At 45.0% G+C, this 27,714-nt stretch overlaps 1 pseudogene; it reads left to right on the top strand.

Moving 5' to 3' along the window:
• The first annotated feature begins 647 nt into the window (after positions 1–647).
• LOC112245873 lies at positions 648–26,060 on the top strand (annotated as a pseudogene).
• The last annotated feature ends 1,654 nt before the right edge of the window (positions 26,061–27,714 follow it).

Raw genomic sequence — 27,714 nt, 5'->3', positions numbered from 1 at the left:
CAGCCATTACCACGAGCCCGTCCTCCCCAATTAAGGTGCCACCAACCTCCCGTGGCACACACATTATTCATGTCTTGGAATACAACTCCAAGTTTTCAATTCTAGTTTCAAAATCTTTTTTTAATGCAAAAAGCCACATTAAAAGTCACCAGAATCATATGGGGTAGAAAGGTGTGGAGGCTAGAGAGGTTTACTACATGTTGGTCGTTTGAAACTTAGGTTTTTTCTGAAGACATATCAAACCTGAAAGTTTTATCCAAGTCAAAACAATTTAAGAGAACATGACCATAAGTAGCGTGACGCAGAGGTGTCAATTGCATCCATTCAATACCAATGAATGAAATGAAAAAAATGAACATTTAAAAACATTACAAGAATAATATCTTATACAGATGAATTATTTGCCTTTTTTGTCAAATTGGATTTTTTACACATTAGTCAGTTCTCTATGGTTGAAACACAATACACATTCTCACAACAAAAAAACAAACATTTTAACAGCATAGTTCACTAAACAATAAAGAGACATACACATTTGATGATGAATCAATCAATCAATGAACCGTCATACAATACTATGAACTACACATATTGAACACCGAAAACTACAGTACCCAGACCGCATTGCCATCGGACGTAATGAAAACAGGAAAAATGAGACTTGACACATGCAATGTTCACGAATGAAGAGGGTAGAGATAGAAAAAGGGGCAGCCTAATGTACATTTCTCGGCGGCTCGATGGATTACATCGAAGCCAGAAGCACCCTTTTAGCGGCAAAATAATCTTGCTCGAGGCTTTGTACCCTCGGTTTTGTTCCCGGTTGTTGGTACACCTATGATGGAACGGGCGATGGAGCAACTAAACGTACAGCTGAACAGGCTGACCCGCTTTCTGCATCGCGCCAGGACCCAGGACCGTCGATCTCCCGGAAGGTATAGCCTATCGACCAAAGGACACAAATAATCGACAGAGCACAATAGGAGGCTTTAGCTATATCTATAGCATACTGTATATTAAGGCTAATACAGTGCCTTGCGAAAGTATTCGGGCCCCTTGAACTTTGCGACCTTTTGCCACATTTCAGGCTTCAAACATAAAGATATAAAACTGTATTTTTTTTGTGAAGAATCAACAACAAGTGGGACACAATCATGAAGTGGAACGACATTTATTGGATATTTCAAACTTTTTTAACAAATCAAAAACTGAAAAATTGGGCGTGCACGCCCACTGATAGAGACATACCCCAAGCGACTTACAGCTGTAATCGCAGCAAAAGGTGGCGCTACAAAGTATTAACTTAAGGGGGCTGAATAATTTTGCACGCCCAATTTTTCAGTTTTTGATTTGTTAAAAAAGTTTGAAATATCCAATAAATGTCGTTCCACTTCATGATTGTGTCCCACTTGTTGTTGATTCTTCACAAAAAAATACAGTTTTATATCTTTATGTTTCAAGCCTGAAATGTGGCAAAAGGTCGCAAAGTTCAAGGGGGCCGAATACTTTCGCAAGGCACTGTACATATAGTCATTAAATGTTGGAATTACAGTATCATCTTACAGTTTGTCAACAAGGCGGAAGCCAGCAACCCTTGAGGGCACTAGACATTTACCTGTCTACAGGCTGTATGCTGGATAGGGTATTATGCTAACCATGTAATAGTAATAATATGATATGAATCTAGTGAGACCAACTGATACATACTTTGTCACTGATAGTGGTTGTACATCAGTAGTTATGATGGCCCTAAGTATGAGTCAGTAGCTTCTACATAGAGCGCTCTAAGAGTACTGATTTTAGCAGAGGAAGATCTTTGTTCTTTAATTCCACAATTATCAATGACACACACTCTCCCTGTTGCTCCCCTCACAGACAATGAAACCGCAGTCTACACACTAATGCCAATGGTTATGGCTGACCTGTGTGTGTGTGTGTGTGTGAGGAAGTTGTCAACATTGGTTCCCTGTAGATAATTATCTGACATGTCTGTCTTGTACTTGAAGGTCGGTTTCTGAATTACTCCTCAACTCCAAGTTTGATGTGAACTACACTTTCGGACGAGTCAAGAGAAGTCTACTTCACATTGCTACCAAGTAAGGAATGTCAAATTTTTTATCACTGATTGTTCTAATTGTTCCATTGTTTTGTTAGAAACCAACCAGACAGCATAATCTCTCCAGCATCTATTTTTATCACAGTGGTGTCTCTGATGAAACTCGGTATCTGGTGTGATGTGTCTCTGTGTGTCTTGGTGGGTCTCTGTGGGTCTGTGTCTTTCTGTGTCTGTGTGTACGCTACATCTATTTGTGTATTGCAGTGCTTGTGAACTTGTTGGTTATTGTGTTGTAGCTGTGGATCAGTGGAGTGCCTGGTCCTACTGCTAAAGAGAGGAGCGAACCCTAACTACCAGGACATCTGCACCTGTCTGCCAGAAACCGGTAGGATACTGGACATAGACATTACTGCATGTTCACTATAGTACTCTGCTGCCCCCCTTTGGTAGGGAGGCAGAATACACCTTTACATTGCAATCACAGATCCCTGCCAGCCCAGTGAACATGGTTTAGTGATGTTGATGATAGTGATAATGTTTACCGTATTATATCTGATACTTAATGAATCCACCTCCTCATCTTTCCTCCCTATAGACAGAAAAAGTGTATGGGAAGACTACTAGAATACAATGCAGACGTGAACATTTGCAACAATGAGGGACTGACAGTATCACTGTGAAGTCATGTGTATAGACAGACCAGTACTGCTGTTAAATTCTGTCATATCTCAGGGATGTAGTTCTATTAAAAATGGTGAACGCAGGTCAAGACTGCGTACAGTAAATGCCATTAACACAATAAAAATGTGTGTATACAGTTTACTTATGTTTATGCTTTACTATGTCGCTCTTCCTCATCCTCTTCCTCCCCTCCTTCTCCTCCTCTAGATCCACTGGTTGACTGAACGGGCGGACTGAGCTGCTTCATGACCTGGTGCAGCATGTGACTAACGTGGATGTAGAGGATGCCATGGGACAGACCGCCCTTCATGTAGCCTGCCAGAACGGACACAAGACTGTGAGTAGATAACACGCATATATCAACCAAGACCTGTATGGAAGTTCCAACATTTCCGTAAAACGTTCAGTTTACAGTGTTCATCATAGACACAAGGCTGGGAGTGTACAGAACAGGTGTCACTTTTGATATCTCAGAAGTCGTAAAAGGATTGTGTTCATTTGGAACCTTTGCCAGTGTTGTTATATAATCAAGTATCAAAGTTTATTAATCATAACTTCATGATAAGTTCCATGGTGAATAACATGATGACATGATGAAGACCAGACAGTAGTGTTGATGATGGGTTTGTTTCTCTTCTCACTCTCCCTCTTCCTCATTTGCCTGTGTGTGGTCGATGACGTCATCAGACGGTGCAGTGCCTGCTGGACAGTGGAGCGGACATCAACAGACCTAACTGCTCTGGGGCCACACCCCTCTACTTCGCCTGCAGGTCACTACGTACACTAGTACAGGAATGATGATGCAATACTTCCTCTCATCCTTCTTCCTATTGTCCACTTAGAATTGTAGATGGAGTATGAACTATTCTTTGTCACACATTGGTTCGTCAATTGAAATGCAAAGGTGTTGTTTTGATTCAGTGTGGCTGTAAGCATATATTTCACGGCATTGTACAAGGCTATTAATGGGAGGAGGAGGTATTGTAAGAGGAGGAAGAGGAAGCTGGGGGATGGAATATGAAGAGACCAAATAACAAGGATCACAGCCAGACAGCTGTTCAGAGATATGTCCCAAACTTCAGTAGCACACTCCTATCCCTGTCAGTCCTCTGATGGTCTCTATGCAGCCTGTCTCATTCAGATGATAAGAATAGGCATGAGGAAACTCATCCCTCAGCTTCAGAGAGATAGAGAATGATGAGGTTCCTATTAATTCAGGACATGACAGTGACAACACCCCAGCCTTCCTTTGAGTGCTATGTATTAAGCTCCACACTCAAACACACGCACGCACATGCAGGGGCGCACACACATGCAGAGACACACACACATGCAGAGACACACACACATGCAGAGACACACACACATGCAGAGACACACACACATGCAGAGACACACACACATGCAGAGACACACACACATGCAGAGACACACACACACATGCAGAGACACACACACATGCATCCCACACATGCAGAGCACACACACATGCAGAGACACACACAGCATGCAGTGTGACACGGACACATGCAGAGACAATCCCTATACCAGTCTGCTGTTCCCACATGCTTCAACAGGGCCACCATTGTTCCTGCAGAGAAACTAAGGTACACATGCAGAGACACACATACACATGCAGAGACACATCCGTCATCATGAAGTGCTTTGACAGACATGCAGAGGACCATATCACACTCCACCCTACCTGACACCCTTGACCCACACCAGAGACTTACCGCCCACGCAGGTCCACACACGCATGCAATCTCAACCACACTGCACACTGCCTAACCCATCTGGACAAGAGGAACACCATGTGAGAATGCTGACATCACACAGCTCGGACACATTCAACACCATAGAGACACACCTACACACATGCAGAGACACACCTACACACATGCAGGACACACCTACACACATGCATGTGAGGACACACCTACACACATGCAGAGACTGATCCTCACACACATGCAGGACCCCTACACACATGCAGAGACCCCTCACACATGCCTGTTCACCTACACACATGCAGGACACACCTACACACATGCAGAGTTTGCGGACACACACACAGTGGTAGGCTTGATTACCTACACACATGCAGAGACGGCAACACACATGGAGAGGACACCCTCGGAGTGTGGTGCAGAGAAACACTCACACACACATGCAGACAAAACCAACACAGATGATTGAGATACACCAACACACATGCAGAGGGATACACCAACACACATGCAGAGATGGAACAGTACATGCAGAGGGAGCAAGTTTTAAGTTCACACATGCAGAGACACATCACAACAAACATGCAGAGACACACACACACACATGCAGAGAACACACACACACACATGCAGGAGGCTGACACACACACATGCAGAGACACACACACACACACATGCAGAGACACACACACACACATGCAGAGACACAACACAAACACACATGCAGACATCCTGGCGGGCACACCACACACATGCAGAGACACGCCCACACACACACATGCAGAGAGACACACACACACATCACATGCAGAGACAAACACACATGCCTCCAGGACACCAGAGACACCACCCAGAGACACATGCAGGCCACACACACATGCAGAGACATCACACCACATGCAGAGACACACACACCTGTTCACACACTGTCATGCAGAGACACACACACATGCAGGTGCATCACACATGCTGGGACCAGAGACTGAAAAACAGCTTCTATCTCACATGCATCAGACTGTTAAACAGCCACCACTAACATTGAGTGGCTACTGCCAACAGAGACACATCAAGACACTGACACACATCCAGCCACTTTAATCAGAGACATTGATGCAGGAAATTACATGCAAATATATCACTAGCCACTTTAAACAATGCTACACATATAATGTTACTTACACATTGTTCACACATGCAGACGTTGATACACACACATGCAGAGTATCACTAGCCACTTTAACAACACATGCAGAGACACACACACATGCAGAGACCACAACATGCCACTTGGTTTACACACTTATCTCATGTATATACTGTACACATATCATCTACTGTATCTTGCCATGCTGCTCTGTACCATCACACATTCATATGCTTATGTACATATTCTTTATCCCCACACATGCATAAGACACAGTTTTTTTCTTGAATTGTTAGTTAGATTACACACACACTGCATTGAGACGGAACTATGCAAGCACAACACACACACACACATGCAGAGACACAACACATGCAGTGACAAACAACATTTGATTTGATTTGATTTGATTTGAAAGAGACACACACACATGCAGAGACACACACATACACATGCAGACACACACACATGCAGAGACACACACATACACATGCAGAGACACACACACACATGCAGAGACACACACACATGCAGAGACACACACACACAGAGACACACACACATGCAGAGACACACACACACGCAGAGACACACACACACACGCAGAGACACACACACACGCAGAGACACACACACACGCAGAGACACACACACACGCAGAGACACACACACGCAGAGACACACACACGCAGAGACACACACACACGCAGAGACACACACACGCATGCAGAGACACACACACACATGCAGAGACACACACACACATGCAGAGACACACACACACACATGCAGAGACACACACACACACATGCAGAGGCACACACACACATGCAGAGACACACACACACACGCAGAGGACACACACACACACAGGCACACACACGCAGAGGCACACACACATGCAGAGGCACACACACACATGCAGAGGCACACACACACGCAGAGGCACACACACACGCAGAGACACACACACATGCAGAGACACACACACACGCAGAGACACACACACATGCAGAGCACACACACACATGCAGAGACACACACACACACGCAGAGACACACACACATGCAGAGACACACACACACGCAGAGACACACACACACGCAGAGACACACACACACGCAGAGACACACACACACGCAGAGACACACACACACGCAGAGACACACACACACGCAGAGACACACACACACGCAGAGACACACACACACGCAGAGACACACACACACGCAGAGACACACACACACGCAGAGACACACACACACACGCAGAGACACACACACACGCAGAGACACACACACACGCAGAGACACACACACACGCAGAGACACACACACACGCAGAGACACACACACACGCAGAGACACACACACGCAGAGACACACACACACGCAGAGACACACACACATGCAGAGACACACACACACAGACACACACACGCAGAGACACACACACATGCAGAGACACACACACATGCAGAGACACACACACACGCAGAGACACACATACACAGACACACACACATGCAGAGACACACACACACATGCAGAGATACACACACACATGCAGAGACACACACATGCAGACACACACACATACACAGAGGATGAGCAGGGTTGGAGACCGCAGTGATCGTATAATCCTCTGATCTTTTGTTTTGATTATGTTTCACTTGTACATTAGTCAGTTCCCATTAAGGAGGCTCAATCTGAAAAGCACTGTGATTAGAACAATTAATCTGTAATGAACTGTGGATAAATTAAATGTTGTTTTACTGTCAACTGACTGCATGTATATCAGTTGAAATTTGGTGCCTGGCTCACCAGCTAATGTACCTGTCTAGTGAATGAAATAATACACTGAACATCTTGATTTGGTACAAGCCCTTCTCAGATCTCCAACCCTGAGTTCAGCCGTCTATTGACCACCACCTCTTAACGTTAACCCTTGTCTTCTGAAATGTCATTATATATTGTTATATAGAGTTTAAACCTTAACCAACACTAACTTGTTATCTATTTTTAGAACTCTGTGTGTATAAGCCTTAGTCATAGTGGCTAGAGTGTTACAGTTAAGTTTACCATTTGTAGGTACGATGATACAGTTGAAGTCGGAGGTTTACATACACCTTAGCCAAATATATTTAACTCAGTTTTTCACAATTCCTGACATTTAATACTAGTAAAAATTCCATGTCTTAGGTCAGTTAGGATCACCACTTTATTTTAAGAATGTGAAATGTCAGAATAATAGTAGAGAGAATGATTTATTTCAGATTTGATTTCTTTCATCACATTCCCAGTGGGTCAGAAGTTTACATACACTCAATGAGTATTTGGTAGCATTGCCTTTAAATTGTTTAACTTGGGTCAAACGTTTCATGTAGCCTTCCACAAGCTTCCCACAATAAGTTGGGTGAATTTTGGCCCATTCCTCCTGACAGAGCTGGTGTAACTGAGTCAGGTTTGTAGGCCTCCTTGCTCACACACGCTTCTTCAGTTCTGCCCACAAATTTTCTATATGATTGAGATCAGGGCTTTATGATGGCCACTCCAATACCTTGACTTTGTTGTCCTTAAGCCATTTTGCCACAACTTTGGAAGTATGCTTGGGGTCATTGTCCATTTGGAAGACTCATTTGCTACCAAGCTTTAACTTCCTGACTGATGTCTTGAGATGTTGCTTCAATATATCCACATAATGTTCCTTGCTCATGATGCCATCTATTTTGTGAAGGGCATCAGTTCCTCCTGCAGCAAAGCACCCCCACAACATGATGCTGCCACCCCCGTGCTTCACGGTTGGGATGGTGTTCTTCGGCTTGCAAGTCTCCCCCTTTTCCTCCAAACATAACGATGGTCATTATGGCCAAAGAATTCTATTAATGTTTCATCAGACCAGAGGACATTTCTCCAAAAAGTACGATCTTTGTCCCCATGTGCAGTTGCATACAGATACTTTTGTACCTATTTCCTCCAGCATCTTCACAAGGTCCTTTGCTGTTGTTCTGGGATTGATTTGCACTTTTTGCACCAAAGTACATTCATCTCTAGGAGACAGAACGCGTTACCTTCCTGAGAGGTATGACGGCTGAGTGGTCCCATGGTGTTTTATAATTGCGTACTATTGTTTGTACAGATGAACGTGGTACCTTCAGGCACTTAGAAATTGCTCCCAAGGATGAACCAGACTTGTCGAGGTCTACAATTTTTTTTTGCTGCTTTCTTTTGATTTTCCCATGATGTCAAGCAAAGAGGCACTGAGTTTGAAGGTAGGCCTTGAAATACATCCACAGGTACACCTCCAATTGACTCAAATTATGTAAAGTAGCTTATCAGAAGCCTCTAAAGACATGACATCATTTTCTGGAATTTTCCAAGCTGTTTAAAGGCACAGTCAACTTAGTGTATGTAAACTTCTGACCCACTGGAATTGTGATACAGTGTATTATAAGTGAAATAATCTGTCTGTAAACAATTGTTGTAAAAATTACTTGTCATGCACAAAGTAGATGTTCTTACCAACTTGCCAAAACTATAGTTTGTTAACAAGAAATGTGTGGAGTGGTTGAAAAACGAGTTTTAATGACTTCAACCATGTAAACTTCTGACTTCAACTGTGTATATATATATATATATATATATACACTGCTCAAAAAAAAATAAAGGGAACACTTAAACAACACAATGTAACTCCAAGTCAATCACACTTCTGTGAAATCAAACTGTCCACTTAGGAAGCAACACTGATTGACAATACATTTCACATGCTGTTGTGCAAATGGAATAGACAACAGGTGGAAATTATAGGCAATTAGCAAGACACCCCCAATAAAGGAGTGGTTCTGCAGGTGGGGACCACAGACCACTTCTCAGTTCCTATACTTCCTGGCTGATGTTTTGGTCACTTTTGAATGCTGGCGGTGCTTTCACTCTAGTGGTAGCATGAGACGGAGTCTACAACCCACACAAGTGGCTCAGGTAGTGCAGCTCATCCAGGATGGCACATCAATGCGAGCTGTGGCAAGAAGGTTTGCTGTGTCTGTCAGTGTAATGTCCAGAGCGTGGAGGCGCTACTAGGAGACGTGGAGGAGGTCGTAATAGGGCAACAACCCAGCAGCAGGACCGCTACCTCCGCCTTTGTGCAAGGATGAGCACTGCCAGAGCCCTGCAAAATGACCTCCAGCAGGCCACAAATGTGCATGTGTCTGCTCAAACAGTCAGAAACAGACTCCATGAGGCTGGTATGAGGGCCCGGAGTCCACAGGTGGGGGTTGTGCTTACAGCCCAACACCGTGTAGGACGTTTGGCATTTGCCAGAGAACACCAAGACTGGCAAATTTGCCACTGGCGCCCTGTGCTCTTCACAGATGAAAGCAGGTTCACACTGAGCATGTGACAGACGTGACAGAGTCTGGAGACGCCGTGGAGAATGTTCTGCTGCCTGCAACATCCTCCAGCATGACCGGTTTGGCGGTGGGTCAGTCATGGTGTGGGGTGGCATTTCTTTGGGGGGCCGCACAGCCCTCCATGTGCTCGCCAGAGGTAGCCTGACTGCCATTAGGTACCAAGATGAGATCCTCAGACCCCTTTTGAGACCATATGCTGGTGCGGTTGGCCCTGGGTTCCTCCTAATGCAAGACAATGCTAGACCTCATGTGGCTGGAGTGTGTCAGCAGTTCCTGCAAGAGGAAGGCATTGATGCTATGGACTGGCCCGCCCGTTCCCCAGACCTGAATCCAATTGAGCACATCTGGGACATCATGTCTCGCTCCATCCACCAACGCCATGTTGCACCACAGACTGTCCAGGAGTTGGCGGATGCTTTAGTCCAGGTCTGGGAGGAGATCCCTCAGGAGACCATCCGCCACCTCATCAGGAGCATGCCCAGGCGTTGTAGGGAGGTCATACAGGCACGTGGAGGCCACACACACCACTGAGCCTCATTTTGACTTGTTTTAAGGACATTACATCAAAGTTGGATCAGCCTGTACTGTGGTTTTCCACTTTAATTTTGAGTGTGACTCCAAATCCAGACCTCCATGGGTTGATAAATTTGATTTCCATTGATCATTTCTTTGTGATTTTGTTGTAAGCACATTCAACTATGTAAAGAAAAAAGTATTTAATAAGAATATTTCATTCATTCAGAACTAGGATGTGTATATACACACACACACACACACACACACACACACAGTGGGTCAAAAAAGTATTTAGTCAGCCACCAAATGTGCAAGTTCTCCCACTTAAAAAGATGAGAGAGGCCTGTGATTTTCATCATAGGTACACTTCAACTATGACAGACAAAATGAGAAAAATAAATCCCCAAAATCACATTGTAGGATTTTTAAGGAATTTATTTGCAAATTATGGTGGAAAAATAAGTATTTGGTCAATAACAAAAGTTCATATCAATACTTTGTTATATACCCTTTGTTGGCAATGACGGTCAAACGTTTTCTGTAAGTCTTCACAAGGTTTTCACACACTGTTGCTGGTATTTTGGCCCATTCCTCCATGCAGATCTCCTCTAGAGCAGTGATGTTTTGGGTCTGTTGCTGGGCAACACGGACTTTCAACTCCCTCCAAAGATTTTCTATGGGGATGAGATCTGGAGACTGGCTAGGCCTCTCCAGGACCTTGAAATGCTTCTTACGAAGCCACTCCATCATTGCCCGGGCGGTGTGTTTGGGATCATTGTCATGCTGAAAGACCCAGCCACGTTTCATCTTCAATGCCCTTGCTGATGGACGGAGGTTTTCACTCAAAATCTCACGATACATGGCCCCATTCATTCTTTCCTTTTCACTGATCAGTCGTCCTGGTCCCTTTGCAGAAAAACAGCCCCAAAGCATGATGTTTCCACCTCCATGCTTCACAGTAGGTATGGTGTTCTTTGGATGCAACTCAGCATTCTTTGTCCTCCAAACACGACGAGTTGAGTTTTTACCAAAAAGTTATATTTTGGTTTCATCTGACCATATGACATTCTCCCAATCTTCTTCTGGATCATCCAAATGCTCTCTAGCAAACTTCAGACGGGCCTGGACATACAGTGCCTTGCGAAAGTATTCGGCCCCCTTGAACTTTGCGACCTTTTGCCACATTTCAGGCTTCAAACATAAAGATATAAAACTGTATTTTTTTGTGAAGAATCAACAACAAGTGGGACACAATCATGAAGTGGAACAACATTTATTGGATATTATTTTTTTAACAAATCAAAAACTGAAAAATTGGGCGTGCAAAATTATTCAGCCCCTTTACTTTCAGTGCAGCAAACTCTCTCCAGAAGTTCAGTGAGGATCTCTGAATGATCCAATGTTGACCTAAATGACTAATGATGATAAATACAATCCACCTGTGTGTAATCAAGTCTCCGTATAAATGTACCTGCACTGTGATAGTCTCAGAGGTCCGTTAAAAGCGCAGAGAGCATCATGAAGAACAAGGAACACACCAGGCAGGTCCGAGATACTGTTGTGAAGAAGTTTAAATCCGGATTTCGATACAAAAAGATTTCCCAAGCTTTAAACATCCCAAGGAGCACTGTGCAAGTGCTACTATTGAAATGGAAGGAGTATCAGACCACTGCAAATCTACCAAGACCTGGCCGTCCCTCTAAACTTTCAGCTCATACAAGGAGAAGACTGATCAGAGATGCAGCCAAGAGGCCCATGATCACTCTGGATGAACTGCAGAGATCTACAGCTGAGGTGGGAGACTCTGTCCATAGGACAACAATCAGTCGTATATTGCACAAATCTGGCCTTTATGGAAGTGGTAAGAAGAAAGCCATTTCTTAAAGATATCCATAAAAAGTGTTGTTTAAAGTTTGCCACAAGCCACCTGGGAGACACCAAACATGTGGAAGAAGGTGCTCTGGTCAGATGAAACCAAAATTGAACTTTTTGGCAACAATGCAAAACGTTATGTTTGGCGTAAAAGCAACACAGCTCATCACCCTGAACACACCATCCCCACTGTCAAACATGGTGGTGGCAGCATCATGGTTTGGGCCTGCTTTTCTTCAGCAGGGACAGGGAAGATGGTTAAAATTGATGGGAAGATGGATTGATCCAAATACAGGACCATTCTGGAAGAAAACCTGATGGAGTCTGCAAAAGACCTGAGACTGGGACGGAGATTTGTCTTCCAACAAGACAATGATCCAAAACATAAAGCAAAATCTACAATGGAATGGTTCAAAAATAAACATATCCAGGTGTTAGAATGGCCAAGTCAAAGTCCAGACCTGAATCCAATCGAGAATCTGTGGAAAGAACTGAAAACTGCTGTTCACAAATGCTCTCCATCCAACCTCACTGAGCTCGAGCTGTTTTGCAAGGTGGAATGGGAAAAAATGTCAGTCTCTCAATGTGCAAAACTGATAGAGACATACCCCAAGCGACTTACAGCTGTAATCGCAGCAAAAGGTGGCGCTACAAAGTATTAACTTAAGGGGGCTGAATAATTTTGCACGCCCAATTTTTCAGTTTTTGATTTGTTAAAAAAGTTTGAAATATCCAATAAATGTCGTTCCACTTCATGATTGTGTCCCACTTGTTGTTGATTCTTCACAAAAAAATACAGTTTTATATCTTTATGTTTGAAGCCTGAAATGTGGCAAAAGGTTGCAAAGTTCAAGGGGGCCGAATACTTTCGCAAGGCACTGTATACTGGCTTAAGCAGGGGGACACGTCTGGCACTGCAGGTTTGAGTCCCTGGCGGCGTAGTGTGTTACTGATAGTAGGCTTTGTTACTTTGGTCCCAGCTCTCTGCAGGTCATTCACTAGGTCCCCCCGTGTGGTTCTGGGATTTTTGCTCACGGTTCTTGTGATCATTTTGACCCCACGGGGTGAGATCTTGCATGGAGCCCCAGATCGAGGGAGATTATCAGTGGTCTTGTATGTCTTCCATTTCCTAATAATTGCTCCCACAGTTGATTTCTTCAAACCAAGCTGCTTACCTATTGCAGATTCAGTCTTCCCAGTCTGGTACAGGTCTACAATTTTGTTTCTGGTGTCCTTTGACAGCTCTTTGGTCTTGGCCATAGTGGAGTTTGGAGTGTGACTGTTTGAGGTTGTGGACAGGTGTCTTTTATACTGATAACAAGTTCAAACAGGTGCCATTAATACAGGTAACGAGTGGAGGACAGAGGAGCCTCTTAAAGAAGAAGTTACAGGTCTGTGAGAGCCAGATATCTTGCTTGTTTGTAGGTGACCAAATACTTATTTCCCACCATAATTTGCAAATAAATTCATAAAAAATCCTACAATGTGATTTTCTGGATTTTTTCCCCTCATTTTGTCTGTCATAGTTGAAGTGTACCTATGATGAAAATTACAGGCCTCTCAAGTGGGAGAACTTGCACAATTGGTGGCTGACTAAATACTTTTTTGCCCCACTGTATATATGAGAGCTCAGGCAGATTCTAGAGCATGTCTCCCAGCAGTGTGACAGTCACTACCTGATAATCCTGACCAGTCTAGCAGAGGTGGCCATTACTAATGGACACAAACTCCTCAGGTAATAAACCCTCTGCTAGACTAGGCTCCCAGCCACACCTGAGGCAAATGCATATGAAAGTGCACTTTTTTGTAGTTTCTAACTAATTTCTCTGAAGGAAGTTTATTCAGGCATTACAACGCAATAAGTGTGTAACAGCAACACCACTACCTTAAAGCTAGTCATTTCGGGGTAAATGTTTCTTCTCTTCCGTACTCACCGTCAGTTTCCTCTCCAGTAGCTACGACGCTCAGATGAAGAGTCTGCTGAGAATCATCCGGATCTTCTGCCATGTCTTCGGCCTGGGCCCTTCCTCTCCCAACAATGGGAATGACATGGGATACAATGGGATCAAGACGCAGCGCCGCCAGGTCTTTAAGGTCAGTATGGGGTTAGTACTGAACCTGAATTCAGATACACACAGAGATGTAGTACATGGTGTGAATCAGAAGAGGGCATTGAGAGATTGCTTACCATCTATTGATCCCCTGATCCATGATTTGTCCTGGTGCATGACTTTGAGTGTGTGTGTATGTGTGTGTGTTTTTGTTTGTCAGCATCTACCCCTCTCTTTCTTTCTCTTCCTCTTTCTCTCCCTAACTTCTCTCTCTCTCTCTCTCTCTTAACATCTGTTTGTCTCTCTCACTCGCTCTATCCCTCTTTCTTTTCACTCTCTCTCTCCTCTCTCCCCTTCACTCGCTCCCTCTCCTTCACTCACTCAGTCTCTTTCCTTGCCTCCCCCTTTCCTCTCTCTCTCTGATTTCCTCCAGCCCGTTGGAGTTGCTGTGGCACTCTCTAGATGAGTGGTTGGTGTTGATCTCCACAGAGCTGGAGAAGAGAAGGGGAAGGGCCCTTCCAACTCCTCATCCTCGGAGTGAGATCGCCTCTCTTCTCCTCAAACAACTTGACGATGTCGCCTCCGCCTCCCCCTTGCCGTCTGCACCGTCGCTGCCACCCTCCATGCCCCTACCCCCTTTGCTGGACCCAGAGGTTGATATGGAAACACTGGAGGTATACACGGACGGAGAGGATTTCATCTCTATGATGGCCGAGCGGCTCAGCGCGGTGATCCAGGCCTTCTACATGTGCTGTTCCTGTCAGATTCCACAGGGGTGAGAATGACCTCTGACCTCTAACCCAGGGATGGGCAACTCCAGTTCTTGGGAGTCCTAAGTATCTGCTGGTTTTCACTTTGGCCTGGCTCTTGATTGCACTCAAGTGCACACACCTGATTTTACTGATCTATATTGGCCTCTAAATGACAGTCAGTGTTCCTCTCATAATCTCCTAGTTTCACAGAGATACTTTGTAACTTCCTCCTTCAGATCCCCTCTGTGTGAGTAGGCCTGGGAAATAATGTAGCTTTAATGTCTCCTCTCCACACACACACACACCTTTCCTGGCCCCCTGGCTAGATAATTACATTTTAATTAGATCATTAAACTCTGCCTAATTGAACGCTGAATGGGATCCACTGTTATTGGCCCTATGCTGTTGTAGTAGAAGAAGATGGCTGTGTTTGTCTTTGTGTTTCTCCTTCCCAGGCCTGTTCTTCATTAGCTGATAGCTGGCTGTTCCCCTGTCAGGGAAACACTGTTTCAATAATGCAGGTTATTGTGTTTTGGAGAGGGATCAGATCCACTCATTATAATAGACAGATGCTGCACGACTTATCTCTGTGTTGTGTTCTTCTGAAACACAGCTCCTGGTTATGTAGTGAGTGTGTTCATCTTATTATCTTGCTTCATCTTCTCTTTTTTGTCTCCCTCCTCCCTCTTTATCTTGCTCCCTCTGTGTTTCCTTGTCTTTCCTCATCCAGAATGACGTCTCCTCGCTTCATAGAGTTTGTCTGCAAGCATGACGAGGTTCTCAAATATTTCATAACCAGGTGAGTCCTTTGACAGGATCTTACCCAGACACTTCTTATCAATCTCTCTAACTTAACCTGGCGTTTTTCTCTCTCCATTTCTCTCGCTCTCTCCATTTCTCTCTCTCCTCTCTCTTTCTCTATCCCTCTATCGCTCTCGCTCTCAGGAATCCAAAGATCATCTTTTCCACTTCCTGTTGGAATGTCCGGAGCTAATGTCCCGCTTCATGCACATAATCAAAGGTCAGGTAAGACCTGTGATTGGCTGGTCTATCAGTCAACTTCCTGGTTGTGTATCTGCTGTAGCTAGGACATACAAGGGCCAAGACAACTTTCCCATGGCCTCTTATTTGCATGCTATGACAGCAGCTTTCTCTCCCCCTCCCTTTCTCTATCTCTTTCTATATATTCCCCTCTCTCTCCCTCTCTTTATGTCCCTCTGTAGTTCTCCCTCAGGGGACTATGTTGCGAGTGACTTTGAAACACCCGTGTCTTCCAGGCAGGATCATTTAACAACGTTATTGCCATGGTGATAACACTTGTCGTAAGTTCCTTTTATACAGCTTGATACATTTTAAGTGCCTGTTCTAAGTTGTATGTGGTGTTCCACTCTCACTCCTCGCTATTCATATTTGAGCGGCGGACGGCGTGCCAAACCTCATCACCTCTGGATTATATCCCACCTGGGAACAAGAGCCCCTCGTTTTAATTACAGATTTTAACCTGAAGAAGACTATTCCATCTCCACATCTCCCTCTCAGTATGCACAGGAGCCCCAGGGGAAAATCTCTCTCTCTCATTTCTATCTCTCTCTTGCGCTCTCTCTCCCCAGCTCATCTCTCATAGGGAACAAAAACATTCAAACATTATGCAAATATAAACGCCATTCTTCCCCCTCTGCATTCTTTAGACACTGTATTTCAACACTTGAGGCTTTGGAACCATTGGTTTAGATACTGTCGTAGATTTGAAAGTGTAGAGAGAGATAATGAGTTCTGGGAAGTGCTGTGGCTGGTATTTAGTTAGGATAATTCTAAGACATAATAAGGCCTTTGAAGTCTTGTAATACATTATAACTGCATCATAATGCACTATACCTGCAAGCTGTAAGTGAAGTGTTATTGTTTGTTCCCCTCGCAGCCCTTCAAGGAGCGCTGTGAGTGGTTCTATGAGCACCTATTGGTAGGACAGCCAGACTCAGACATGGTCCATCAACCTGTCAACGAGAACGGCATCCTGCTAATCCAGACTGACCATCCTACATCCCCAAATGTCTTACACTCCACCCAGCAATGTATCAGTTTGTGTCTCTTTCTCAATGTTTCTCCTTTCTCTCAGAGTCCATATTCAGCAGTAGCCGTGCGATGTTCTCCAAATCGACCAATGAGGAGTTCAAACAGGGCATCGCCGTACGATTCCATGGAGAGGAAGGAATGGTGGGTATTATCAGTGTCTGTGACCTAGGTTCAAATACTATTTATTTTCTTTTAAAATACTTTAGTTTAGGAACTCTTGATTGAACTTGCCTAGGGCAATGGAAACAATGGAATAGTTCCCAAAATGCAAAGGGAATAGGGTACCATCTCAAATGACCCGTGCTTAGTTCTAGCAACACTTTATTAGTATATACAGGAAACAGGGTCCCATTTCAGCCCATGCTCATTTATCAGTAGACCTTTAGTTGACCTGTGACCTTTGTGTCCAGGGCCAGGGTGTGGTGAGGGAGTGGTTTGACGTCCTGTCCAATGAGATCATCAATGCAGACTATGGCCTCTTCACCCAGTCAGCGGACGGTGAGACACCTTTCGATTGGCTGGTGAGATGATGTTTCTGGTTTTGTGTGTGTGTGTGTCACAGGCACCACGTTCCAGCCCAACAGTAACTCGTCAGTGAACCCTGATCACCTGAACTACTTCCGGTTTGCGGGTCAGATCCTGGGGTTGGCTCTTTACCACCGTCAGCTGGTCAACATCTACTTCACCCGCTCCTTCTACAAACACATACCCGGTAACACACACCCACGTTCTACAGTGGGTTGTTAACATGATGTAATGTGCGTACAGGAATACCAGTGAACTGCCAGGGTGTATCCTCTGCTTGAGCAGGTTGTTACATTTGTAACTGGGTTAGAATACAGTTGTTAGTATTTTTACGGGGATATTACAGTGACGCTGCAGAGTTGTAACAGTATGGCTGCTGTCGGTGTGTCCAGGCATCCCAGTGAACTACCAGGATGTGTCGTCCATCGATCCAGAGTATGCCAAGAATCTGCAGTGGATCCTGGACAACGACATCAGTGACCTGGGACTGGACCTAACCTGCTCTGTGGAAACAGACTTGTTCGGCGCCATGGAGAAGGTGCCACTCAAACCTGGCAGGACTAGTTTCATAGTCACCCAGGACAACAACGTGAGCCATCCGATCACAGAAGGAGGATCTGAAACTCCTAATTCCTAGCATTTGTTTTGTTGCTCTCAACATCAACTAGGTGAGAATAGCAGATGATTGACAGGTCAAACAGAAGGAAGTTGTGATGTAGACTGCACTCCCTGTATTCTCTAACACTTATGACCTTATATGATTAATATGTAATGTGTATTTTGAGACGCCGGCGCCGACAGAGATGGCCGCCTCGCTTCGCGTTCCTAGGAAACCTAGTGCAGTTTTTTGTTTTTTTTACGTGTTATTTCTTACACTAGTACCCCAGGTCATCTTAGGTTTCATTACATACAGCCGAGAAGAACTACTGAATATAAGATCAGCGTCAACTCACCATCAGTACGACCAAGAATATGTTTTTCGCGATGCGGATCCTGTGTTCTGCCTTACAACCAGTGCAACGGAGCGGATTACATGCAGCGACCCAAAAAAACGACTCAGAAAAAGAGGGAAACGAAGCGGTCTTCTGGTCAGACTCCGGAGACGGGCACACCGTGCACCACTCCCTAGCATTCTTCTTGCCAATGTCCAGTCTCTTGACAACAAGGTTGATGAAATCCGAGCAAGGGTAGCATTCCAGAGGGACATCAGAGACTGTAACGTTCTCTGCTTCACGGAAACATGGCTAACTGGAGAGACGCTATCCGAAGCGGTGCAGCCAGCGGGTTTCTCCACGCATCGCGCCGACAGAAACAAATATCTTTCTGGTAAGAAGAGGGGCGGGGGCGTATGCCTTATGACCATTGTGACATGGTGTGATGAAAGAAACATACAGGAACTCAAATCCTTCTGTTCACCTGATTTAGAATTCCTCACAATCAAATGTAGACCGCATTATCTACCAAGAGAATTCTCTTCGATTATAATCACAGCCGTATATATCCCCCCAAGCAGACACATCGATGGCTCTGAACGAACTTTATTTAACTCTCTGCAAACTGGAAACGATTTATCCGGAGGCTGCATTCATTGTAGCTGGGGATTTTAACAAGGCTAATCTGAAAACAAGACTCCCTAAATTTTATCAGCATATCGATTGCGCAACCAGGGGTGGAAAGACCCTGGATCATTGTTACTCTAACTTCCGCGACGCATATAAGGCCCTGCCCCCCGCCCCCTTTCGGAAAAGCTGACCACGACTCCATTTTGTTGATCCCTGCCTACAGACAGAAACTAAAACAAGAAGCTCCCACGCTGAGGTCTGTCCAACGCTGGTCCGACCAAGCTGACTCCACACTCCAAGACTGCTTCCATCACGTGGACTGGGAGATGTTTCGTATTGCGTCAGACAACAACATTGACGAATACGCTGATTCGGTGTGCGAGTTCATTAGAACGTGCGTTGAAGATGTCGTTCCCATAGCAACGATTAAAACATTCCCTAACCAGAAACCGTGGATTGATGGCAGCATTCGTGTGAAACTGAAGGCGCGAACCACTGCTTTTAATCAGGGCAAGGTGTCTGGTAACATGACTGAATACAAACAGTGCAGCTATTCCCTCCGCAAGGCTATCAAACAAGCTAAGCGCCAGTACAGAGACAAAGTAGAATCTCAATTCAACGGCTCAGACACAAGAGGCATGTGGCAGGGTCTACAGTCAATCACGGACTACAGGAAGAAACCCAGCCCAGTCACGGACCAGGATGTCTTGCTCCCAGGCAGACTAAATAACTTTTTGCCCGCTTTGAGGACAATACAGTGCCACTGACACGGCCTGCAACGAAAACATGCGGTCTCTCCTTCACTGCAGCCGAAGTGAGTAAGACATTTAAACGTGTTAACCCTCGCAAGGCTGCAGGCCCAGACGGCATCCCCAGCCGCGCCCTCAGAGCATGCGCAGACCAGCTGGCCGGTGTGTTTACGGACATATTCAATCAATCCCTATACCAGTCTGCTGTTCCCACATGCTTCAAGAGGGCCACCATTGTTCCTGTTCCCAAGAAAGCTAAGGTAACTGAGCTAAACGACTACCGCCCCGTAGCACTCACATCCGTCATCATGAAGTGCTTTGAGAGACTAGTCAAGGACCATATCACCTCCACCCTACCTGACACCCTAGACCCACTCCAATTTGCTTACCGCCCAAATAGGTCCACAGACGATGCAATCTCAACCACACTGCACACTGCCCTAACCCTTCTGGACAAGAGGAATACCTATGTGAGAATGCTGTTCATCGACTACAGCTCGGCATTCAACACCATAGTACCCTCCAAGCTCGTCATCAAGCTCAAGACCCTGGGTCTCGACCCCGCCCTGTGCAACTGGGTACTGGACTACCTGACGGGCCGCCCCCAGGTGGCGAGGGTAGGCAACAACATCTCCTCCCCGCTGATCCTCAACACTGGGGCCCCACAAGGGTGCGTTCTGAGCCCTCTCCTGTACTCCCTGTTCACCCACGACTGCGTGGCCACGCACGCCTCCAACTCAATCATCAAGTTTGCGGACGACACAACAGTGGTAGGCTTGATTACCAACAACGACGAGACGGCGTACAGGGAGGAGGTGAGGGCCCTCAGAGTGTGGTGTCAGGAAAATAACCTCACACTCAACGTCAACAAAACTAAGGAGATGATTGTGGACTTCAGGAAACAGCAGAGGGAACACCCCCATCCACATCGATGGAACAGTAGTGGAGAGGGTAGCAAGTTTTAAGTTCCTCGGCATACACATCACAGACAAACTGAATTGGTCCACTCACACAGACAGCATCGTGAGGAAGGCGCAGCAGCGCCTCTTCAACCTCAGAGGCTGAAGAAATTCGGCTTGTCACCAAAAGCACTCACAAACTTCTACAGATGCACAATCGAGGGCATCCTGGCGGGCTGTATCACCGCCTGGTATGGCAACTGCACCGCCCTCAACCGTAAGGCTCTCCAGAGAGTAGTGAGGTCTGCACAACGCATCACCGGGGGCAAACTACCTGCCCTCCAGGACACCTACACCACCCGATGCTACAGGAAGGCCATAAAGATCATCAAGGACATCAACCACCCGAGCCACTGCCTGTTCACCCCGCTGTCATCCAGAAGGCGAGGTCAGTACAGGTGCATCAAAGCTGGGACCGAGAGACTGAAAAACAGCTTCTATCTCAAGGCCATCAGACTGTTAAACAGCCACCACTAACATTGAGTGGCTACTGCCAACACACTGTCAATGACACTGACTCTACTCCAGCCACTTTAATAATGGGAATTGATGGGAAATGATGTAAATATATCACTAGCCACTTTAAACAATGCTACCTTATATAATGTTACTTACCCTACATTATTCATCTCATATGCATACGTAGATACTGTACTCTATATCATCGACTGCATCCTTATGTAATACATGTATCACTAGCCACTTTAACTATGCCACTTGGTTTACATACTCATCTCATATGTATATAATGTACTCGATATCATCTACTGTATCTTGCCTATGCTGCTCTGTACCATCACTCATTCATATATCCTTATGTACATATTCTTTATCCCCTTACACTGTGTATAAGACAGTAGTTTTTTGGAATTGTTAGTTAGATTACTTGTTCGTTATTACTGCATTGTCGGAACTAGAAGCACAAGCATTTCGCTACACTCTCATTAACATCTGCTAACCATGTGTATGTGACAAATAAAATTTGATTTGATTTGATTTTTATATGATGTGCGTGCTTGCCTGTGTTTGAGAAAGTTCATTTGGAATTTGAGTGTGTAGTACCACAGGTGGCCTGCAGGTGGTAATATTCTGTAAGGAAGAAGCCTGTGAAACGAGACGTGTTAGATGCCTTCCCAAAGATCAATCATACTCTACATAGTGAATTTTCCCTATATAAACCTCTCTCTCTCTCTCTCTCCCCTCTCTGCTCTCTGCTCTCTTCTCTTTCTCTCAGGCAGAGTATGTCCAGTTGCTGACAGAGTTGAGGATGACTCGAGCCATCCAACCCCAGATAAATACCTTCCTGCACGGGTTCCACACCTTCATTCCCCCCTCCCTCATCCAGCTCTTTTATGAATATGAATTGGTTAGTGTCCTTTTCTTCTCTTCTCCTTTTGCCTGTGTTCAACTCCCTTCTCCTTTACCTCTCCTCTCTCTCTTTTCCTCTCTTCTCCTGTCCACTGTCCTCAACTCTCTTCCCCTCACCTCTTTCTCTGCTCTCACCCCCTCTTACCCATTATCTTTTATTCTCCTTCTCTGCTCTCGCTTGCTTGCCTAGCGGGATCTGATGTCTGATGCAGGGATTGATTGGCCTTGTCTGGCTCAGAGGTGTCAATGGGATGTTGGGGTCACCTCGAGGCCTCTCGCCCAGCTCAGATCTGATTTGTTTCTGTGTGTGTCGGCAAAATCCATGTCCTCACTAGTCCCTGGATCGATAGGGTACCATGGCGATTATCTGGCCCGCCGTGTGTTATTGGACATGTGTGTACGGTCACACGGTCACAGCTCGCCTGCTGACAACACTCAGACTCAGTGGGGAGGAGAGTTTAGCTCTGTTTACCACTGGACCACCTGTGTTAAGTTGCGTTAGAAAAACACCCTTGTGTCTTTGTCAACATGATTTTGAACAGAAGAAGCATTAAGTTATGTTTTATAAGTCTGTTGTATATGATACAGTTGAAGTCGGAAGTTTACAGACACCTTAGCCAACTACATTTCAACTCACTTTTTCACAATTCCTGACATTTAATCCCTAGTAAAAATTCCCTGTGTTAGGTCAGTTAGGATCATCACTTTATTTTAATAATGTGAAATGTCAGAATAATAGTAGAGAGAATGATTTATTTCAAGTTTTATTTCTTTCATCACATTCCCAGTGGGTCAGAAGTTTACATACACTCAATTAGTATATGGTAGCATCGCCTTTAAATTGTTTAATTTGGGTCAAGCATTTTGTGTAGCCTTCCACAAGCTTCCCACAATAAGTTGGGTGAATTTTGGCCCATTCCTCCTCTGACAGAGCTGGTGTAACACAGTCAGGTTTGTAGGCCTCCTTGCTCGCACATGCTTTAACTTCCTGACTGATGTCTTGAAATGTTGCTTCAATATTTCCACATAATCTTCCTTCCTCATGATCCCATTTATTTTGTGTAGTGCACCAGTCCCCCCTGCAGCAAAGCACCCCCACAACATGATGCTGCCACCCCCGTGCTTCATGTTTGGGATGGTGTTCTTCGGCTTGCAAGCCTCCCCCTTTTTCCTCCAAACAGAACGATGGTCATTATGGCCAAACAGTTCCATTTTTGTTTCATCAGACCAGAGGACATTTCTCCAAAAAGTACGATCTTTGCCCCCATGTGCAGTTGCAAACTGTCTTTTTTATGGCGGTTTTTGAGTAGTGGCTTCTTCCTTGCTGAGCGGCTTTTCAGGTCATGTCGACATAGGACTCGTTTTGCTGTGGATATAGATACCTTTGTACCTGTTTCCTCCAGCATCTTCACAAGGTTATTTGCTGTTCTGGTATTGATTTGCACATTTCACACCAAAGTAAGTTAATCTCTTGGAGACAAAACGCGTCTCCTTCCTGAGCGGTATGACGGCTGCGTGGTCCCATGGTGTTAATACTTGCGTACTATTGTTTGTACAGATGAATGTGGTACCTTTAGGCACTTGGAAATTGCTCCCAAGGATGAACCAGACTTGTGGAGGTCTACATTTCTTTTTCTGAGGTTTTGGCTGATTTATTATTTTTTTTCCCATGATGTCAAGAAATACATCCACAGGTACACCTCCAATTGACTCAAATTATGTAATTTGAGAAGTTTGATGCCATTCTGATGTCATCAGAGGCTTCTAAAGCCATTACATAATTTTCTGGAATTTTCCAAGCTGTTTAAAGGCACAGTCGACTTAGTGTATGTAAACTTCTGACCCACTGCAATTGTGATACAGTGAATTTTAAGTGAAATAATCAATCTGTAAACAATTCTTGGAAAAATTACTTGTGTCATGCACAAAGTAGATATCCTTACCGACTTGCCAAAACTATAGTTTGTTAACAAGAAATTTGTGGAGTGGTTGAAAAACAAGTTTTAATGACTCAAACCTAAGTGTATGTAAACTTCCGACTTCAACTGTACATGTGTCCTGACTACTACTCCATTTAACCTCTGTCTGGTCTTGTCTGGTCTTGTCTGGTCTGGTCTTGTCTTGTCCTGTCCTGTCTCTTGCTTGCTGCTGATTTCTGGGATGCCAGAGATCGATGGACTGGCACAGAATACACCAGTGGCTATGACCTGGGGGAACCTGTCATCCAGGTGAGTTAGCTCTCACCGGGCAGGACTCTTTTTAATGTAACTCCACCTCATCAGAGAGCAGGACACTTTTTACTGGAACAATTTAGAATTTAGAGAGATGTACCACAGGCTTGGCTGATCCTACAGAGATCTTAACACCTCCTCCCAGGCTGGCTTAGTGGTTTAAAGCTGATTCTCTTGTCAGATTCTCTTATCTCACAGTGGTTTTCATTTGGTGTAATGTGGATTCTCTTGTCTTGTAGTGGTTCTGGAAGGTGGTAGAAAGCCTTACCCAAGAGGAGAGGGTCCTACTGTTGCAGTTTGTCACTGGCAGGTGAATTTCTAATTAGTCAGTGCGTGTGTGGCAGGTGAGTTTTTCCACATAAGGCCATTGTAAGATTGGATCAATGATCCGTCACTTACTCTCACTCCTGTCCTGTCTAATTCCTTTCTCATGTCCCTGTTAGTTCCAGGGTACCTCATGGTGGCTTTGCCTTTCTGATGGTAGGTAGTGGTTTACAGAAGTTCACTATTGCCTCTGTAACATACACATCAAACCTACTGCCTACCTCCAGCACCTGGTGAGGACCGCACTCACGTATATGCTCACACACATGCGCTCACTCGCTGTCACCCACTAGAGAGAGCAGCATGCTGACAGAAAAAGCACTAGAGGGCAGTATGGTTCCTCTGTCTCCTTTTGCTTCTGGAGGTGTGTGTGTGTGGCTTTAGTGCACTGGTATAGGAGAGGGGGAGAGGGAAAAACAGGGAGGGGTTTCTGCATGTTGGATAGAAAGGACAGGTACTGTAGTTCTCAACGCTGTAGGTCTATACTTTGGCAGGTAGAAATCACCACAGTACTGTATACTACAGCAGCTGGATATGAGACATAATGAAATGCCATCAATCTGCAGTGAACCACAAGAAACTACAATGACCATGATGCTCCTCCCACAGCATCAACATGATGAAACTCCCAGAATACCCCAGCCAGGAGGTCCTGCGGGACAGGCTGCTGGTTGCACTGCATTGTGGGAGTTACGGGTACATCATGGCGTGACACTGGCTGCAGCTACGTCTCAGCGGGACTCCTCTGGTCCATGCACACGATTGTGTGTATGTGTGTGTGTGTGTGTGTGTGTGTGTGTGTGTGTGTGTGCGCATTGGCATGGAAACACATCAGTGCAGGGAATCCATCTAACACTTCCTAATCCAGACATATTTCACCTAACTATGTGGCATATTTCACCTAACTATGTGGCATATTTCACCTATGTGGCATATTTCACCTTTCTATGTGGCATATTTCACCTAACTATGTGGCATATTTCACCTTTCTATGTGGCATATTTCACCTTTCTATGTGGCATATTTCACCTTTCTATGTGGCAGTTTGTTTTAGCTGGGTATATTCTACTCTACAGCCAGAGCAAGGTATGATTTTTAGGCCTCCCGGGTGGCGCAGTGGTTAAGGGTTAAGGGCGCTGTACTGCAGCGCCAGCTGTGCCACCAGAGACCCTGGGTTCTGTCGTAACCGGCCGCGACCTTGAAGTCCGCACAATTGGCCTAGCGTCGTCCGGGTTAGGGAGGGCTTGGCCGGTAGGGATATCCTTGTCTCATCGCGCACCAGCGACTCCTGTGGTGGGCCGGACGCAGTGCGCGCTAACCAAGGTTGCCAGGTACATGGTGTTTCCTCCGACACATTGGTGCAGCTGGCTTCCGGGTTGGATGTGCACTGTGTTAAGAAGCAGTGCGGCTTGGTTGGGTTGTGTATCGGAGGACACATGACTTTCGACCTTTGTCTCTCCCGAGCCGTACAGGAGTTGTACAGATTATACAAAATACTAAAACAATTGGATACCACGAAATTGGGGAGAAAAAGGGCTAAAATTCAACAACAACAAATTTCACTCTGAACTGCCAAAAACATGTTACCACTTCAACTTATCATCTACAGACTGGCTGCACAGCATCCCTCCCACAGCATGAAGCCAGTCAGCTGCCTTCCTTTAAGTCTCTCTCCTTTGACATTCTTCTCCTGTAACATGGTAATATGGAATGATCTGGTTGGTGTGTATTTCAGAATTAAAGGGGGAGTCTATAATGATATTAAGTTAAGGAGGTGTGGCCATGGGGTTTTACATGTGTTTACCCGGGAGGTAGTTGTAAAAAGGTGAAGAGTCTAGCCTGCGAGTGACAAACACGAATGCAGAAAATGCTCATTTGTCCTGGGAATAGGTACATAAACGATCCTGGGAATAGGTACATAAACGATCCTAGGAATAGGTACATAAACGATCCTGGGAATAGGTACATAAACGATCCTAGGAATAGGTACATAAACGATCCTGGGAATAGGTACATAAACGATCCTAGGAATAGGTGCATAAACGATCCTAGGAATAGGTACATAAACGATCCTAGGAATAGGTACATAAACGATCCTGGGAATAGGTACATAAACGATCCCGGGAATAGGTACATAAACGGTCCTGGGAATAGGTACATAAACAATCCTAGGAATAGGTACATAAACAATCCTAGGAATAGGTACATAAACGATCCTAGGAATAGGTACATAAACGGTCCTGGGAATAGGTACATAAACGATCCTGGGAATAGGTACATAAACGATCCTAGGAATAGGTACATAAACGATCCTAGGAATAGATACATAAACGATCCTAGGAATAGGTGCATAAACGATCCTAGGAATAGGTAGGATCCTAGGAATAGGTGCATAAACGATCCTAGGAATAGGTGCATAAACGATCCTAGGAATAGGTGCATAAACGATCCTAGGAATAGGTACATAAACGATCCTAGGAATAGGTGCATAAACGATCCTAGGAATAGGTGCATAAACGATCCTAGGAATAGGTACATAAACGATCCTAGGAATAGATACATAAACAATCCTAGGAATAGGTACATAAACGATCCTAGGAATAGGTGCATAAACGATTCTAGGAATAGGTACATAAACGATCCTAGGAATAGGTACATAAACGATCCTAGGAATAGGTACATAAACGATCCTAGGAATAGGTACATAAATGA

The sequence above is a fragment of the Oncorhynchus tshawytscha genome, linkage group LG23 (assembly GCF_018296145.1).
Source record: "Oncorhynchus tshawytscha isolate Ot180627B linkage group LG23, Otsh_v2.0, whole genome shotgun sequence".
NCBI lineage: Eukaryota > Metazoa > Chordata > Actinopteri > Salmoniformes > Salmonidae > Oncorhynchus > Oncorhynchus tshawytscha.
This window is presented reverse-complemented; position numbering and strand designations above follow the sequence as displayed.